General features: G+C 43.5%; 1 protein-coding gene across 2 annotated transcripts in view; it reads left to right on the top strand.

The window, feature by feature from the left end:
• The first annotated feature begins 1,284 nt into the window (after positions 1–1,284).
• Positions 1,285–19,683, top strand: part of PAK2 (p21 (RAC1) activated kinase 2) — a 77,556-nt gene continuing 59,157 nt past the window's right edge. The window contains exons 1-2 of one of the 2 annotated variants that reach the window (XM_077826283.1): positions 1,285–1,480; positions 2,734–2,784. The gene's annotated coding sequence lies outside the window, so the exon portion shown is untranslated. The remainder of the gene's footprint in view (positions 1,481–2,733; positions 2,785–19,683) is intronic. The other variant, XM_077826284.1, reaches the window with a different exon arrangement.

Here is a 19,683-nt window from a genome sequence, read left to right as displayed (position 1 = left end):
AATCCCCTTCCTCACGGTTACCTGCTTGGATGTCATCACTTTCGTAGTCTATTAAGCGTTAACACTGTTACTTTTCTGTTATGGACCTTATTTATTATGTGACAAGAAAGAAAAGTTCATAATTATACAGCCTGATAAGAACGCTAACGCTTAATAATGCTTAAAGATACTCACATTTTGAATTTATAATGCTGAAAGATGTTATTCTTTATTCTTTGGCACTAAGAAACACAATTTTCTACAGTATTTGCTCAATTCTTAACCGTCTACCTGCAACGTGTGTTAAAATGACCGTTTGACTGTATCAGCTCGCGATATCGCCCCTCTACATGAATTTCTGGCTGTGCGACCTTGATGTATATTTGAGTTAGGTGTCCTTAGCATTGCAGCTCTTGCCGCTGGCAGATGTGTTTCATTGTGGCTGAGTTATTGCTTATCAAAATTGCAGAGTTGGTCGTTTTGACCCTACATGGCAAATTGAAAAAAAAAGTCACTAAAATATTATTTATTTTGCAGTAAATAAAAGATTTGACATATTAATACATTCTCAGAAATGTAGAGAAATGAATTATAATTCATATTCCCTCCATACGTGCACAGGAATTGAAATAATGACATCTTCGTTACTTTTATTTGTATTTTTTTCATCTTTTTCATTTTTTTTCATTTTATTTTATTTTTGATTTGATTTTTTTCCCCTCGAATTTGGTGCCCCATTTAACTTGGCCCCCTAAGCAACCGCCTAGTTTGCCTATATGGGCGGGCCGCCCCTTGTGGTAAGTGAATCCTAGCCGTGGTGGGGAAGGGGGTGAAGCTCTGATTTTAGCTGCCTGGACAGGGTGACCCATCAGGTGCTGCTTTGATCCCTGTGGCTCCTCTTTACACAGGAACAAGCATAGGCCTGGGTATTGGTGCCGCGGTGCTAGGCGCTGTATGGCTGCATAGGAGTCCAACATTTAAGACATGTGACTTATGGCTTGTGAGGGAGGGGGCTGCGGCACCGCTGCGCTTCCGCCTATATCCCGTGCTGGGAATCGGGGCCGCGCAGGTGCTGATTAACCAGGACTATACTTCCTAGCGGGCTCCGCGCAACGTCGGCTGCCTCTCTCGGGGCCACCCTGACCGTCCTGATGCATCATGGGAACTATAGTCCTCAATCGATGCGCTTCTTCGCCTATACCCCGCTTCTTCCTCCGCATTGCAGATGTGTCATGGGAACTGTAGTCCCCGCGCTCTGCGCGTGAATATCTGCGCGAGGGGCGGCCCCGCCCCCTTCCCCTCCTGGGCTGTGGCCACGCGCGGAGGTTCCGCTTCCCCCTCCGGCTGCTGCCGCCGCCTCCGTGGGTCCCGCTGCCGCCATTGCAGGAAGCTCGTGCGGCGGCCGCGCCGTGCGAACTAGAGGTCCCGCCCCGCAGCCCCCTTTGGCGGCCGGCTCCTTTCCGGCCGTGGGAGGAGCAGCGGGCAGTCCCGTCCGCCACCGGTGAGTTCAGCGCCCGCTGCGCGCCGGAGCGGGGAGCGGTGAGGGGGCAACGCGGGTGGGTGGTTGTTCCTCCCGCCTCGCACACGCCCCGGCCCGGCTAGCGGCTGGGAGGCTCTCCACCTGCCGCGGGGCGGAATCCTAGCCCTCAGGCCGGCGGGTGGCGGCGCCTCCCCGCCGCTTCCTCCTGGGTCGCTTCCTTGTAGGGGATCGCTAAGGCGTGGGCGGCGCCCTCTCTGCCCAGCCCGGCCCGGAGACTGTAGGACGGAGACCTGGGGCTCCGGCACCCGCCGTCAGGCTCTCCCCCGCCAGGCTCCCGCAATTCCCCCAGCGGCTAAACTCTGTGCGAGGGTGCACTCCTCCCTGGCGGGCGTGGCGTGTGCTGGATGGCACGGTGGGGTGGCGGGGTGAGGGTTTTGGGGCACCTGTGTGGGGTGGCGGGGTGGGGACCCGTGCAGACCTTACGCTGCAGCGTTAAGACTATCAGGGTTTGGCTGCAGCTCAGAGCTATGAAAAACTTTCCGTCGTATATTACAGGGTGGTTGATCTAACCACCGCTGTAGAGGTAGCTACTGTGTCGCGGGGTGAATTTACTATAGCTATGGAAAAACACCTTCCGTAGCAAAAAGAAAAGGAGTACTTGTGGCACCTTAGAGACTAACCAATTTATTTGAGCATAAGCAGTAGCTTACGAAAGTTTATGCTCAAATAAATTGGTTAGTCTCTAAGGTGCCACAAGTACTCCTTTTCTTTTTGCGAATACAGACTAACACGGCTGCTACTCTGAAACCTTCCGTAGTAAGTGTCAGTGCTACAGTGACACAGCTGGCCTAACCTGATGATTACTTTAGATAAGCTATTACCAGCAGGACAGTGGGGTGGGAGGAGGTATTGTTTCATATTCTCTGTGTATATATAAAGTCTGCTGCAGTTTCCACGGTATGCATCTGATGAAGTGAGCTGTAGCTCACGAAAGCTCATGCTCAAATAAATTGGTTAGTCTCTATGGTGCCACAAGTACTCCTTTTCTTTTAGCTACAGGTGAGTTTGGGATGGCTGCATAATAGTACTTGCAAAAGCATACTCGCAACAACTTTGTGCCACACCATCTTGTAATCACTCTAAGAACTAGCACATAAATAAGACAGAAGTAGACTTAAATGAGCCAATGTATTCATGTTATTTCACTTTAATACTGCTTTTAAAGTTGTAATATAGTTTCTCTTCTCCCCCCCCCCCCATTCTCTTCCTTTCAGACACCACTTTCTGCTTTTAGAAGTGCCTTCCTGTTCAACAAAACTTAATTGGTAATAAAATTGTCTTTCTAGAAACAAATATTGAGTTTTTTAAAATTTCTATGTACAGTTATTTCCTTATCAAGAGTGATTTTGGTATGCTCACTATATATCTTGCTGTATAATATGTAGCTTTTTAAAAAAAGACACCCATAGTTTTGTCATGCTGCTGATATATGCTGAATTTAATTTGTGTAAATAGACATGAAAATTTAGGCCTGAAACGAAGTACAACGTGTGTTTCTCCCTATCCTGTTTATCTTTAATTCTCATAGATAGTATGATAGAAGCACATTTTTGTGGGGTTGATTTTTTCTGGGGCTGCTCTCTCAAACTTAAAGGTCATCTATGCTTTGGGAGATGGGTGGTACACATTTGTCCTCTTTGTGTAATTTTAACAAGTTTTACAAAAAAGAATTAACAGAATTCTTAGTAAAGTTTTGCCCAGACTTCGTTTTTGTAAGTACTTTTCCAACAGAAATATTTCTGGTAAAGAGCTGTGTTCTACTGGATTTCTTTTTCTGTAACATTCTCCTGTAGTGTAAACAACCCAAATATTGCGGCATTCCATTAGTGTGGTTTTTTTGTTGGAGAATTCCTTGGTGGACCAGCACCCCATGTTTATTTATGTTTTGTCTCAATGTAGTTGCCCTGTCTCTTCTTTTGTTATGTCGATGTCACTTTCTGTCTTCTGGCTGGTTTTCTTCTTCTCTTTAATTTCCTATTTTTTTTAGTTTTTTTTTCTTTCTGCTCCCCCCCCAGCCCTGCACAGGAGAAAGCTATAGAGGGTAAGGCCAGAAGGTCATTAGATTATGTAGTTTTACAGGCCACTAAATTTCAGCGATACCCCTGTGTTGAGCCCAGCTAGATAAATAAAGCACTTAGTCCTTAGGAGACTAAACTAGTGTTTGCCGCAGGCAGAGAACAGGAGAGACAGAGGTGCCACCAAAGTCCTTGCAATGGCAGGAAACTGATTAGGTGAGATGTACCTTGATGATCCCAGCAGGCACTGTGTATCCCATACTGAGGAGGAAGGCGAAAATCCCTCAGAGTCCCTGCAAATCTGACTTAGGGGGAAATTCCTCCTTACCTGTATCTGGAGATCAGACACTTATCTTGTGATCAAGACATACCAGCCACATGTCTAAGACAGAAAATTTGGGTGCAGATATGAGAGGGAGTCTCTCTCTAACTGGGTCTCTAATTTACCCCACTGAGAGGGCTACTTTTAGTCCAGTACTTATCCTCTCCTGTCCTGTTTTTTCTTCTTTCGCTTCTCCCAAATTCTTTTTGGGTTGGAATTTCAACTCCTAAAGTGTTGACTGAGAGCTGGTCTGAGCTTCCAGTGCCAGTATACTCTTGCTGCAGATTAGCAGATCATTAATTGAGGTGTCTCTGCTGTCACCACAATGAAGATAAATAGTGGTTTTCAAAACAAGTCTCCTAGCTGTGTTTAAAGGGCTTATTTAAAAACAAAACAAAAACAAATGGTTTATTTTGATGCCATCCTTAAACCACATCAGTATCAAAGGGTCTGGCCCTAAGTTCCTTCTAAGATGCGCAGCAGGCTATCAAGGGCTGTGCAGGTGCACAGCCTGGGAGAGGCGTCTCTCCCCCCAGCCCCGGCCTTGGAGCTCCCACGGCTGGGGAGAGGTGCTTCTGCCCCGGTCCCAGAGCTGCTTTGGCGAGAGAGGGCTGGGGGAGATCTCTCTCCCTGCTGCAGCCCCAGAGAAGCCTGAACCCCAAACCCCTCATCCCCACCCCAGAGCCTGCACCCCCAGCCAGAGCTTTCACCCCCCACACCCTGACCTTCTGTCCTAGCCCTGAGACCCCTCCCACAACCCTAGCCAGGCCCTCACACCCAGCACCCCAGCCCTCTGCCCCCTCCAGCACTCTGAACCTTTTAGCCCCACCCTTGCCACACATCACCTCGATATTGGTGCACATAACAAAATTCATTCCACACATGGAAGGATGCAAAAAATTAGAGGGAACATTGGTCTGGCCTAGTAGTGGCAAGAGTGAAGATGCTAATGCTGGAGTCTTGGGCTGGGACCCAAGCAGCGCTTTGTAAACTTATGTGTCTTACCAAAATATACAGGTCGGGAGAAAAGGAAGGAGGATAGCAGAGGCTTGGAAGTGGAAGGAGCTGAGTTAGATGGGGAAAGTATCTGGATACTAAAAACATTTTGCTGAGGATCCCCTCAGTCATTAACAGCACTGACATACCTGGCGGGCTGTGGAAGTCCTATTTAAGTACTTTAAACTTAAGCATTTAAAGCAGGGGTGGGCAAACTTTTTGGCCCAAGGACCACATCTGGGTATGGAAATTGTATGGTGGGCCATGAATGCTCATGAAATTGGGGGTTGGGGTGCGGGAGGGGGTGAGGGCTCCAGCTGGGGGGGTGCAGGCTCTGGGGTGGGGCCAGAAATGAGGAGTTCAGGGTGTGGGAGGGAGCTCCTGGCTGGGTCAGGGGGTTGGGGTGCGGGGCGGGGGGGGGGGGTGCAGGCTCTGGGGTGGGGCTGGGTATGAGGGGTTGGAGGTGCAGGAGGGTGCTCCAGGCTGGGACCGATGGGTTTGGAGGACAAGAGGGGGTAGGGGTGCAGTCTCCAGGCGGTGCATACCTCAAGCAGCTCCTAGAAGTAGTGGCATGTCCTCTCTCTAGCTCCTATGCGGAGGCATGGCCAGGTGGCTCTGTGCGCTCCCCTCCACAGCCAATGGGAGCTGCAGGGGAGGTGCTTAGGGTAGGGGCAGCTTGCAGTATCCCCTGGCTGCCCCTGTGTGTAGGAACTGGAGGGTGGACATGTCGCAGCCTCCGGGAGCTGCGTGGAGCCATGGCATGTGCAGAGCGGGCAAGCCCCCTCACCCTGCCTCTTGGCTGGAGTGCTGGAATGGGGCAAGCCCTGGACCCTGCTCCCTGGCGCGAGCTCGGGACAGATTAAAATATCTGAAGGGCCAGATGTGGCCTCCGGGCCATAGTTTGCCCACCCTGATTTAAATTAATCTGAAACAGTTTTCACCAGTGACATTTTATAAAATGATTTAAATGTTTTGAGCAATAGTGGTTGAGCAGGTGTATGATTTATAGTTTATAATTTGTAGGCTTGAAACTGACTTTAGCCAATCAGATGATATCCCTCTTTCCAAGCTGTTTTATAGCTCCTCAAGGTATAAAATCAAATAGCTAAAGGTATTTGTGACATCTACAGGGATGAAACAAATTATAAATGTAACTTTAATGATGTATATTGTTGGCAGTTCAAGCAGAGTAGAACCAGTTTTTCAGACAGGTGGTTGTAAAGCTTTCCAGATTATTCGAGAAACTTAATTACAATGATCAGTTTCACTGCTCTTTTTTCTCTTTATGAAAGCAGAAAACCAGTTGGAGCAGTGAGAAGGTTAAAAAAGAATACTACCTTGCTATATATTCCTTTGAACCTCTCATGTTAACTAGGTAGTATTTTCTTGGAAATATTGTAAGGAACTCTCAAACACAAGTCTGCAATTGTCAAGCAGAGCTTGGAAAATATTACCTGCCATAAATAAGAATTATGCATAAATTACAATTGAACATCACTAGAGCAAGCATTGCAGTCAGACCAAGGATTCTTGAGATGCTTTTCTGTTTAGGGGTGGGGTTCTTTGTATCACTGTAATGTAGGATTAAAAGAAACTATGCTTAATATTTGCATTATGCATTTTGATGAAAGTATGAAGTGTTAAATGTTTTGGCATTAAAATGTTCAGATCGTGAACTAGCAGTTTTGGGGCTTGGATCATTGTGTTGTAAGTGGAAGGAGCTAGCCTTGTCCTTCAAGGCTTTACATTGAACAAGATTGAAATCTTCAAGCAAGATTTCATAGAAAGTCAGTTATGTTAGCTTAATTGGGTATTGGTCTGCATTTTACTGCCTGTATACAAGTTCGCTGGTCTAGAGGGTAGAGCTTGGTACTTGGAGTTTGGAGACATGGGTTTTGTTCTCAGCTCTGCATCCTAAGACAAGTTGCTGCTTCTTTTCTGTTTTCCCAGGTACAGTATGGGGGGAGGATCAGGCCTTTGAAATTTCACACCTGCTTGCCAGAGTTAGCTATGAAGGTGGGGCCCTCAACAAAGTCCAAGGGCAGTGGGGCCCTCTTTATCATTCCCAGCTAAGGGAGAGGTTACTGGGTCTTTTTCCTGAAGCCTGATTGTGGATGTCGTATTTTGTATTAGCTTCTGGCAAGTAGTTATCAGATAAATGTGAAACTGCTCTCGCTGAGGAAGAAGCTTCCTGTCTCATCACGACCTCCAGAGCATCCTGGCTGTTGCATGTGGGTTTCTGCTTCTATACCCTTCCCATAGGGGCTCTTTGGGTGAAGGGGGAGGGGTAAAGTCTTCACCACTCCTTCCCCAATCAACCCTCTTCTTGGTTCCTCTTCCACTATGACTAGCTGCAATGCTTGCGTTCTCAAAAAGTAGTAATATATGATTGACAGTTTTACAGCTGCCCACTGGGTTCTGAATAACTGCAATAAATCTGACCAAAAATGTTTTAAATTTCACTCTGCTGCAGCTTGGATAAGCCATGGCCAGCAGCAGTACTGGAGCTGGCTGTCTGCAGATTCATGAAAACAGTACATGAGTTTTGGCTCTTTCAGAGGTCATTTCTTCAGCTATTAGGGCTAGAAATTTATTTTTTAAATTAAAAATTTCTGCAGAAATTGCTGGTTAGGTCTCATTTTAACTTGACAGTTCAGGCTATCTGCTCACCCAAAGCAAGCAGATTTTTGCAGCTCTCGGGTTAATGATACTTAACCATCGTTTTAAAGCACTTCGGAGTTTGTGAATGAAAAGCGTTATGTCAAGTACTAGTTATGTAATAGTGTTTAGAACCATTTTAACGATCTTGCCTTGTTTATCTCTGGAGAGAGATTTTTGTATAGTTCTCAAAAGCAAAAGATCCCCACTAGGTGCTTTACATTTACAGAACAACTAGAAAGACAGGCTCTTTTCAAAAATATCGAAGTCTAACTTCAGAGATGGCAGGATAGGTTGACAAATAGGGAAGAAAAATGACATGGCCACAGCTGGATACTGAGTTTAATCAGGAGCATATCTAGATGCTCAGTTTTTAAAGAATGATTGACTCAGTATTTGTGAGCATCATTACAGATGTATGGCTTAAAAAATGGATTTGAACGAAGAGAGGTTAATAGCTTGGCAGTCCTCTATTATTGTTCCTTGTCATAACATTTCAATACTATTTAGGGCATGCTTGTCCTAGATATATTGGTAGGATAGGTAAAATGTTGAATGGGAGCTGGACATCCATTCCAGAAGATTCTTGATTGCCTCTGTTTGACTTTGTATACAAAAACTGCCAACTCAGATTTGCCCAAGGTTGCTTGCTTCACTTGAAGTTGATTACTTGTTACTGAAATTTTATTCTTGTTCTGGAAAATTAGCTGTTACCTGTTGCCATCAAACAGCTGCGGTATTTGAATCTTGCATCAGAGTAATTCTGTCGCTGAGCTAATGAAGGTGGTAGTTTTCTTTCCCTGTATACACAGTTGTGGTAAGATACATTTCATAGAATCATAGAATATCAGGGTTGGAAGGGACCTCAGGAGGTCATCTAGTCCAACCCCCTGCTCAAAGCAGGACCAATCCCCAATTTTTGCCCCAGATCTGTAAATGGCCCCCTCAAGGATTGAATTTACTCCAACCTTCTACTTTTGTAGCTTTTTAATATCTCAATTTAATCCAGGTACAGGGGTTGGGAATCATCTGGTGTATTAGAATGTAGAATGATAGTTTTCATCAAATCTTAATTATGAATTATGGCAGTTAACAAAAAATATTCTTGAGTTTTATGGAAGGCAGTGTGACCCACTGGAATAGTACTCAGGAATCCTGGCTCTACCACTGATCTGCTGAATGACATTAGGCATTTCTCTGCCTCCTGTTTCACTTCTCACTGTAGTCTTGTCTTTGTGATTGTAAGCTTTTGGGGCATGGACATTACTGTGTGTTTGTACGGTGCCTCGCACAGTGAACTCCCGTTTTGGTTATAGTGGCTCTATGTGTTACAGTATCATCATTTGTATTATGCTAATTCTTCCATTGGTCACAAAATTGAATAAAAGAGCAGTGGTTAAACACTCTCCCACAAGTTGAAGAGTTGTTCCCCTCTGGAAAGAGAATAGTGTAAATTGAAAGTGTTTACATCTTTGCAACAAGTCTGAAAATTTAAGTTAAGCTTTCCTATTTGGTGTATAGGGTGTTCCAGCTACTAATTTGAGATTTGATTTTTTGATTGGAGTTACAGTTTTAGTTGTGACCTATGAGCTGACAATTGATTAAAAACAGTATCATGTTAACATTCTACAGTTATTTATCGTAAGGTTTTCCATAGCTTCCATCTCTGTAGTATCTAAATAGTAACAAGCAGATGCAGGAGTATTTAATATTTAATTGCATGGTCAATTGAGAATTTTAGAGGTAAAGTTTCAGTGTGTCACATTGAAGAATTATGGCTGAAAGTAGGCAACCAGTAAGTAGTTATGATAGGTTTAAATATAACTTAAAAAGTGATATATTCTTTTCATAGTAACGTTTGGCATAATATGCACCCTCTTCCTTTTGTACTGAACATTAGTTTGAACAAGAATGAATTTAGCTGGCAGATACTCTAGTGCAGGAGATGTGACTGGGCTAACAAAGCCTTTATTGTGCAGCTTCTGACTGCTTCTCTGAAATTTTCTCCTTCCTGTTAAGTTGAAGGTAGTTACTTCACCTCTGACTCATCACAGACCCACAAAAGTTCACAACTATCAGCATAAGCACATGCTTTCAGAACTTCTTTAATGTGATTCAGCCTTTTGGTCCAATATATCATGATTTATTTCATAAATTTATTTAAGAGACACCTCATAAGTATTTTCTACCTTAGGGCAGATTAGTCCCTTCCCTGCAGTCTCTTGCTTCCTAAAAACCCAAATAATTTTTTCAAAAGGCAACACATTTAGAGTGACATTGAAAAGGGGATGTTTCTGGAATGGTGCATTCAACTCCCCCAGACCCAATTGTTTTGTCCTCAAAAATACTATTCTTATGATGTGTTATGGGAGCTGATGAGTCTCAGAACTTATAGAAAGGGCTCTCTGCTTGTCCTGGTGCCGATGCTTGTTGCAGAATTCCCAGTTGAAATGTCATCCTCTATTAGGGATGCACTATGAGGAATTGCCAGATGGTATTCTACTTACTTGAGGTCAGAGTTCTTGAAATGCTGAGGGTAGCATCTCTGGTGGTCTTGCACTTCGGTGGTGCCATATGGTACAAGAGAGATTTTCTGACAAGGATCCTGATGTCAGCTCCAGCTGGAACCCAGTGAGGTTGGACTTCCTGGATCTTAAGGGTCCTGAAAAGTATAGGCCTCCTCTGATTTGGCCTGGCAACCTCAGTTGTCAGCATTGGGGTGCCAGTTGGGTATGTCTGGATAAAGCACCAGGAGTCAACACCCTTTGAAGATTTGGAAGGAGTGGATGTCATAGCACTCAGAACAGTCATCAGTGCAGAGCCCCAACTACTACTCTGTAGGATCTGTTGGATTATAGGTTTAGGCAAGATTTTCTTCAGAACAGCCTTCCCTTAACACTTTGTGGATGAGCCCTTGATCCAGTGGGAGATGGATCTGAGTTCAGTGCTGTGGACTTCTCCAAACTGAAAAAAGCAGGTTTCTTGCCATTCTCCTGCAGTTCTACATCTAGTTTGGGCCCATAAATATCATTTGGGCTTCAGTTTTCAGTGTGGACAGCTGTCAGACTTTTTTCCATCTGGGTACTGTGCACCTTTTGGCCTTATGGTACTCCAGCTCCTGTGTCAGTAGTCTCTGTAGGCTTGTCCACACGAACAGTTAAACTGTGGTGAACTGGGGTGTGACTCTGCCCCACTCTAGCCTGCAGCCGGTTACCTGTCTGTATACACCCTGCTGACATGTTAAGTTTGTTAATGCACTTTGATCTAGTCCCATTTCAAAAGGATGTCTAGTTCAAAGTGCTCTAACCGACGTAGTCTCCTCTTTCTAGGAAATCTCCAAGAAGAGGTGAAGGCTGCTGTGGGTGTTCCTTTACCTCTTCTTCCGGAGTTCCGTAGAGTTAGATTTTGTCAGCACTGGGTATTTTAGCCCTTAGTAGCCAGCTACTAGTATATCCGCACTAATACAGTCCTGTAAACTGTCAAAGGCACAGTTTGCAGGGGTGGAGCTTACCCATGTTTGAACTTGTAGTAAGCTCCACTTGTGAAAATACTTCCTCTCCCTAGGCAAAGTTACAGGCAGTACCTCAGGCTCATAGTGGGTGGTGACCACTATCAGTACAAGGTACTACTTTAGGGTATGTCTTCACTGCACAGATAACCTGGTGATTGGCACCTAGGTTAGCCTAGCATGGGTACAAGCATCCCCACGGCAAAGCCCCACCTGTGTTACTGTGGTCATCACTGTTTCTGCATCCAACTCAATGCTAAACTGAGTAAGCTAGCCTGGACATAAAGTACCTCCAAACATGGGTCAGAGGTTTTACTTTGTGGACGATGGGGGGTTGGGCTAAAACCTGGGTAAGAGCCTAGGTTAACTGTGCAGTGAAGATATACCCTTGCTCTTTGGGTTGCAAGCAGCCTGAGTGTAATTTAGTATGTGCTTGGTGGTCACAGACAGCTCTTCTGCATCAAAGGGTTGTGTATGTTGTATCTATATCTGAGTCAATGGCTAATAACATCCCTATCTCAGTGAGGTAAATCACACCCTTTGTGTACCTAAGTCAGTCCAAGAGAGCAAACCAATAACCCATGTTCTTGAATCTGTCCACCAGTCTCAAACCCTGCTTCAAACTCCCCCCTGCTAGCATCCACAACCAAGATAACCACATCAGTCTGTGCAGCTTTTGTGATCATATTTGGGATGGAAATCTTTATGGCCCGGAGCATCCATCAATGTAATAACTTTAGTCTGTCTCAAATTTGGTCGTACCCACATCCATTGTTACACCCCTTTCTCTTCCCCAGTTTCATCCAAGACCCATAAGCAAATGAAGCTTTGCCAGCCTTTTTGGATTGTTCACGTTGCCCAGAAGGTAGAGTAAATGACCCGTTAGAGTATTTTTACCTGTATCTACATGTCCTGTTAGCACTATCCCCACACAGGTTCTAACCTTCACTGTGGTTTCCTGTATTCCACTGAAACACTAGCTTGCCTGCTTCAGGACAAGTTCCCAGATACAGTCCAGGCAGTGGGTTGCATCCTATCCAGCTTCTGGGCAGAGGCCCAGTGAGAATTTATGTGAATGCTTCAAGTCCTAATGTTGGGTTATAACCTGGCTAGGTGAGTAGTTCTGTCCCTGTGTCTGAACTGTGAATAAGACTAAATGGAAATGAAACTCTGGGTGACTTTTTTTTTTTTAAAATGGGGTGGGGGCGGGGAACTTATTTAGCCTACTGTCACTTCATTTGTTCTTTTACTTTTCTGTCAGACTGGATCATAGTGATCATCCCCCCCTGAAGTAGGAGAGATGGACAGCACTCCCTCCAGGGCTAGCCAGAGGGAGCTAGAAAACTTCCTCTCCTTACCTGAGTTGAGCATACTGCCTCTAGTATTTCCTACCTCTGAAAGCTAAGTAACTCTAGATTACCAGACTAGCTGGTGTGACTTAAAACACTGTAATTTCAAATATTTTATTGGTTTCAGAGTAACAGCCGTGTTAGTCTGTATTCGCAAAAAGAAAAGGAGTACTTTTGGCACCTTAGAGACTAACCAGTTTATTTGAGCATGAGCTTTCGTGAGCTACAGCTCACTTCATCGGATGCATACCGTGGAAACCCACGGTATGCATCCGATGAAGTGAGCTGTAGCTCACGAAAGCTCATGCTCAAATAAATTGGTTAGTCTCTAAGGTGCCACAAGTACTCCTTTTCTTTTTATTTTATTGGTTGTAATTATATACTAGCATTCATTATGTTCAGAGCTTGAAAAATCTACCTAATATCTACTAAACTGATGAGTAAGCCTACTTGCCAGGGTGATTGATATGCTTGCCATCATGCCCTCTTCAGACACACCCCAAAGGCTTGAGTACTTTACTGGAGACTTACTAGCAGCAGGGAGAAGCTACTGATAGAAAGGAAGACAACCACAAGTGAAGTGCGGAGGCAGTGCTCAAGGCCCTGCTGGTTCCTCGCTCAGTGCTGAGAAAGAGGAGGGTACTGTGTTTTTTGAGAATGCTGAGAATGAGAATGCTGTCCCTGGTCTCTGCTTGGAACTTTTTCTTTTTAAATTTTTTTGTATCAGCCTCTAGCTTGTGGGTGTTTGTACTTGAAGTAACATCCTTCTCTAGCTAATGGGAGGAAGAGGTTTGTTTCTTGGTGACTCTCTCAGGAGGTCTGGCAAAGCAGAGGATTGAACCCAGTGTCTTGAATACCCAAGTACAGTGTTTACTGCCTTAACAAACAAGACCATCCTTCTGACGTTTTGTTGCTTTGGATCTGCAGTGCATCTTGGTAGGGGAATAAATGTGGGTAGTGTTTATGCATTTCTTGGTAATCTAATGCAATAAACTGTTAAACCTCTGGGTAGACAAAAATGCATTTAAAATGCTCCAATCTGCATTATAGAAGGTAGCTCCTTCTTGCCTCATTTACTGGTCACTTTTCTGTGGTACACTGAAGGCGTGGTGCTGACTAGTTGTGGAGGGACCTTCAGACCCTGGGTGGGTTACACCAACACAGCCTTTGTGGTGAGAAATTTGGGATGTGGAATTCTAGGGGAAAAGAGAAATCCTAGAGGATATTCTTCTCTCACTAAAGAGCAGTCTATTTACTAAAGCGGTAAAGGTAAGGTTCCTTAAGGGAATGGATTAAACTGATTTATGAGGAAATCTATCTAAGTAGAACCACTATCTCCAGCTATTGATATTGAAGTGGTAGGCTACAATTTTGAAACTGGTGTGCTTAAAGTTAGGAAGTTAAGCATATTTAGGCACCAGCATTAAGTGGCTTGATTTCCAGAGCTGCTCACCACCTGCAGCTTCCATTAAATTCATTTGGATGTGTCACTTGGCACATCTGAAAATCAGAGCCATTTTATTTAGGTTTCTTAATATGCTTTTAGGTGCCTAATTTTAAGCACCCCAATTTGAGAATTTCAGCCATAGTCATTTACTAGGAGGAGAGGGTCATTTCAGTACAGGTCCATTTCATATTGAATAGATGTAAACTTTTGTTGTTCTAATCACTTTTTTTAGCCAGTTTCAGCTCAATGTTTCCAAATTGTTGAGTTGGAAATATTATTTCAGCCAGCAGATCAAACATAAAATAAACAAACTGGTATTAACAGTTGTAATTCATTTCAACAAAATATTACTACATTTTTCCATGATACTCCTTTACATAGGAAATAAGTACATGTTTATACTAAATGATTCATTACTTTGAGAGAGGCCCACTTTTTTAATGTGTGAAATAGCATTGAGTGTTTGGTACTCATAGTAACAAAAACAGGTTATCCTAAATTTCTACCATAATACCTAGCTTCTAAAATCAAAATACTGAGTATGGAAATGCAGTCAGCAAAAGTATTTTGTGTGCTTGTCCCCTCTTCTCCATGCCAAGATATAACTCAGGTGCAAGATTCTCAACAATTTATCAGACTACACAGCACTGAGTTACAATTGGTTCCTGACATAGTTTTCATAGATTAATAGATTCCAAGGCCAGAAGGGACCGTTGTGTTTATCTAGTCTGAACTCTTATATAACACAGACTATAGAATGTCCCCAAAATAATTCCTAGAGCAGATCTTTTGGAAAAACGTCCAGTCTTGATTTAAAAATTGCCAGTGATGTCATGATCCCTGGTAAATTGTTCCGATGGTTAATTACCCTTACTGTTAAAAATTTACACCTTATTTGCAATCTGAATTTGTCTATCTTAACTTCCTGCCATTGGATTGTGGGGTGTGTTGATTCATGTGTCCAAGCTTACTTTAGAGGGCCAGAAATAATTCTCTGTATTAAACAGAATCCTAACTAATATAATCAGGGAGTTGGTACGAGTACGTCTCCTGGTTGTCATTTATTCAATGCTGTTCAGATGCAGTTTCAGAGGGAATAGGATAGAAATTAGATATACCTGATCTGCTTCTCTTAGGAGCATATGTGCTTCTCCCCCCAGACCCCCCCCCCCCCCCAAAAAAAAAAAGGGAGGGTAGAAAGGAACTGCCTCCTGTATGTCTTTGTCTACAGGGAGTTTTAAGACAATCTCTTCCAGAACAGTTTCTCGCTATCTATTCACAGAATCTATAGTTCTTTTTATAGCAAATGAGGCAACTCTAATAGGAGTGGAGAAGGGATGGCAAGACCTTAGCTAACATCAAAATGCTAATTAACGTTAGGTAATACTACAGTATTATTAATGCAATTGTACTGAAAATTAAAGGTGATTTAACTTCGTCTCCCTGGAAGTATATATTAAACAGTTTTATGTTGTAGGCCAGGATTCAGACTTGTAAAACAGCTTTGGAGACAGGATAAGTAATCTACATCACCGTTTTAACAACAACCCCAAATTGTCCTACAACTGTGTGTGTGTGTGTGTGTGTGTGTGTGTGTATAGGATGTAGGTTGTGTACAGAGTTAAGGGGGGTTGCATGTATCTCTGGAAATGGTAATTCAAATTTGTTCCCAAATTAACATGTCTGGTTTATTAGTCCTTGTTCTGTCTCAAAATCATCATGCTATTTGACATAAATCAGCATGTTTGTCAGTTTCTGTTCCATAGAGACTTGTGATTGGAATCGCATAGTCAGGATTGAGGTCTATAGGGTGGAGGCTTGTGCTGGCATTTGTTTTAGCTGCTGTGTCAAGGCAATGCTACTAACGTCTCTCTTTCATGAATGCTAATTCTTTCACATGTTTAGATTCTTCCCCATCTTATATGTGTGGTTTGAGGAGGGTTGGAGGTCCTCATTGTCTTGGTAGCACTGAGGGTTTATCCCTGAACTCTCCAGACCCCAGGGATTATCCCTTTGCCCAGCAGGTGGAAACAGAAGATAAAAATCTTTGAGTAGTCTACTATAAATCTTTACTGTTTCTTTTCTGTTGCAAATAGGTCAGGGAATCTGGGTCTGTCATACTCTTTCGAATTGACCTGTACTTCATTCTTAATATTCTACCTTTAAAGGGTCCATTCTACCCCTGCTTCAGAATCCTGTGTGTATCTTGCTCTCAAAGATTTATCATAGCTTCCATCCCTCTGGATGCGGATTAGATGGGGGCTCTAATCACAACATGCAGTTTGTGGTTAGAATAAACCCCAAGACTTGTCTTGTGTATGACACAGCCAGGCTCATGCTTGGTAAACTCTTAGACTACTGATGCTAAAGGAGAAATCTGTGAGACATCTGGTATAGTCACGCCGTCACTAGATGCAATTATGGAACCTACCAGAGCACTCAGAACCACAGTTTTTATGTTTTGGTCTAATTTTTAAGATAATTTCTCAAGGAAAGCAAGAAAAGAAACATAAATTGAAAGGAAGAAGAATGAGAGAGAGAAACCAAGAAAAGAAACTTTAACTTTCTCTATATCCATTTAAAGCTAGTCTTATTTCTCTGGAATAACAAGTTATCTACTAAAAAGAAAAGGAGTACTTGTGGCACCTTAGAGACTAACCAATTTATTTGAGCATGAGCTTTCGTGAGCTACAGCTCACTTCATCGGATGCATACCGTGGAAACTGCAGCAGACTTTATACACACACAGAGAATATGAAACAATACCTCCTCCCACCCCACTGTCCTGCTGGTCATAGCTTATCTAAAGTGATCATCAGGTTGGGCCATTTCCAGCATAAATCCAGGTTTTCTCACCCTCCACCCCCCCACACAAATTCACTCTCCTGCTGGTGATAGCCCATCCAAAGTGACAACTCTTTACACAATGTGCATGCCCAACCTGATGATCACTTTAGATAAGGTATTACCAGCAGGACAGTGGGGTGGGAGGAGGTATTGTTTCATATTCTCTGTGTGTATATAAAGTCTGCTGCAGTTTCCACGGTATGCATCCGATGAAGTGAGCTGTAGCTCACGAAAGCTCATGCTCAAATAAATTGGTTAGTCTCTAAGGTGCCACAAGTACTCCTTTTCTTTTTGCGAATACAGACTAACACGGCTGTTACTCTGAAAAAAGTTATCTACTGACATTGAAGTGTGCTCTATCAGGATTCTCAGTCCTTCACTACTCTTGATATTCAGTCCTGTCTGGACACATTTTCTAGAATCTAATACTGGCATATTTACTTTTGTCCAGGGTGGATTTGGTTTAAATGAAATTGATTTAATATGAAATCATGATTTAAATCACTAGTCAGGAAGACTCGATTTAATCATGGATTTCTACATAAAAGTGCATTCTTGTCAGTTGTTATAACCTTAATACATATTCTTCACAACTCAGAGCTAGATGGTTTAATTTTTAGAAGGTACACACTATACATTCTTTAAAAAAAGAAAAGGAGTACTAGTGGCAGCTTAGAGACTAACCAATTTGAGCATGAGCTTTCGTGAGCCACAGTACACTCGTGAAGTGAGCTGTAGCTCACGAAAGCTTATGCTCAAATAAATTGGTTAGTCTCTAAGCTGCCACTAATACTCCTTTTCTTTTTGCGAATACAGACTGACAGGACTGTTACTCTGAAACCTACATTTTTTTAAGTGATTTATTTTGAAAAATTTTCAGATTAATTTTACAGCTATATCAGAAGATGAATGATTGTTTGGTTATTTCATTTACCAAAGGTAATTGAAGCAGATATTTATGAAGTCATTGGGAGGTGAACTATCTCCAATTCAACAGTTTAATCATTAATATTTGGAGGATTTTCTTGCCATGCAACGTCACCAGACAGACATTTAAATTGTTTTATTTAATTAACACAGCATTATATATTCTGGATTTTTTTCTTCAACAACAAACACACAATATTTTAAGAAAACAAGCATATGAATTTTTGAATTTAAACATTCAGGTTTTTTAAAATCAGGGTTTTTTTTGTTAAAACTGTTTTCAACTAAAATAGTTAAATGAAATATTTAAAAAAACCCACAAAAATTAAATGGACTATGTCAGCCAGGTCAACATGAGAAACTTAAAATACTGGCTTCTGTAGCTAACTCAGTCATCTTCACCTTCATTTTCCTGTTAGTTCATAATCTAAAAAAGAAAAACAAGCTTTCCTGCTTTTTCAGGTCCCAAACGATTTCTCAATTTAGAATTAATTAGTCCAAGGGTAGAAAATATTCTTTCTACACTGGCAGAAGAAGCTACTGCTGTTAAAAGTGAGATTATCACTTCAACAGTCTCTGAATCCAAGTGCTTAAGTGACTTTCACCAGTTCACTGGTGTGACTTTCTTTAAAACATCATCAGCAAACATGTATTTCTTGAATGGTTCACCCTTAGCTCTGAAGTTCATTATAGTTGACATTATGGAGGGATGATTGCTGGGTGTCCATGTCATAGCCAACTCCTCTTCTTCAGCAGTTAAGGTTTGACCCTGGTACCGAGTATTGAGAGTATTTGCAAGAAAATGAGCTGGAGATAGTGCTTGTCCCATTTGTTGTTTTAATGCTTGTAATTTAACTCTGTCATTGCATATTTCTCGTTTTAAGATCTCTCAGTTCCTTCCAAATTTCAACAGCGTCAGCAATAAAACAGCGATTTCCCCTGCATTTTGTTCAAGGCTTCAGAAATAGGCTTCAGGGTACTCAGCCTATTTCTCTTACGTCCAATGTTGAGAACTTTGGCTGTGACTGTGCCATCTGTTTTTTCACGATTTTGTTCACAAACTGTCATCAGATTAGGCTAGTTCTTGATATAGTGCTCAGAACAGTCCACTACTGAGTTCCATGGCACGTCTTGTGGGAGAATTAGCTTGGTTCCTCGCACTTTTTTCAGAGCAGCTGCTGCAAAGTGGGTGTTACGGAAGTATTTTGCAATTTCAAAATTGCAAAATTTTGGCCCGAGTTCCACATCTGGGTGGGGAGATTTCATGCAGGGCCATGAATGTAGGGCTGGGGCAGGGGGTTGGGATGTGAGGGGGTTGCAGTGTGTTGGAGGGGGCTCAGGGTAGGGGGTTGGGGTGCAGGAGGGGTGCAGCAGGCTCTCAGGGAAGGGGGTTGGGTGCAAGCAGGGTGTGGCAGGGGGCTCAGGGCAGGGGGTTGGGGTGCGGGCTCTGGCCCATCGCTGCTTACCTTGAGTGGCTCCAGGGTGGCAGCAGCACGCAGCGGGACTAAGGCAGGCTCCCTGGCTCCGCGCCGCTCCCGGAAGTGGCCGGCACGATGTCCCTGTGGCCCCTGACGGGGAGGGCAGAGGGCTCTGTGCGTTGCCCTCGCCTGTAGGCACCGCTCCCTGTAGGCGAGGGCAGTGCCCGGACCCCTCTGCGCTCCCCACCCCGCCTCCGGGGCCACAGGGACGTGATGCCAGCCGCTTCCTGGAGCGGCGCGGGCCAGGGCAGGCAGGGAGCCTGCTGTAGCCCCACGTTGCCATGTGGGTGGCAATCACGTGGGTTGGATCTAAAGCCCTGACAGGCCGGATCCAGTCCACGGGCCGTAGTTTGCCCATCCCTGCTCTAAACCTTTTGCATGCTGCTCAATTTCTCTTTCATACACTTTATCCAGCAATTTGCCTGCGACATCTGCTCTGTTGGGTGGACTGTATCCTGGTCTTAATGACTGAACCATGTTAATGAAGTGTGGGTTCTCAATCATACGGAAAGGAGAGTTTGTTGTATTAAAAAAAAAAACGTGCAATTTTTTCATCAGTTACCTCTTTTTGTAATCTGCTGGTTCTTATTACAAACTTATCTATGGTTGTTTCTGGG

The sequence above is a fragment of the Eretmochelys imbricata genome, chromosome 9 (genome assembly GCF_965152235.1).
Source record: "Eretmochelys imbricata isolate rEreImb1 chromosome 9, rEreImb1.hap1, whole genome shotgun sequence".
NCBI classification, from domain to species: Eukaryota; Metazoa; Chordata; order Testudines; family Cheloniidae; genus Eretmochelys; species Eretmochelys imbricata.
Note: the sequence above shows the minus strand (reverse complement) of the source record. Positions and strands in the feature narration are given on the sequence as shown.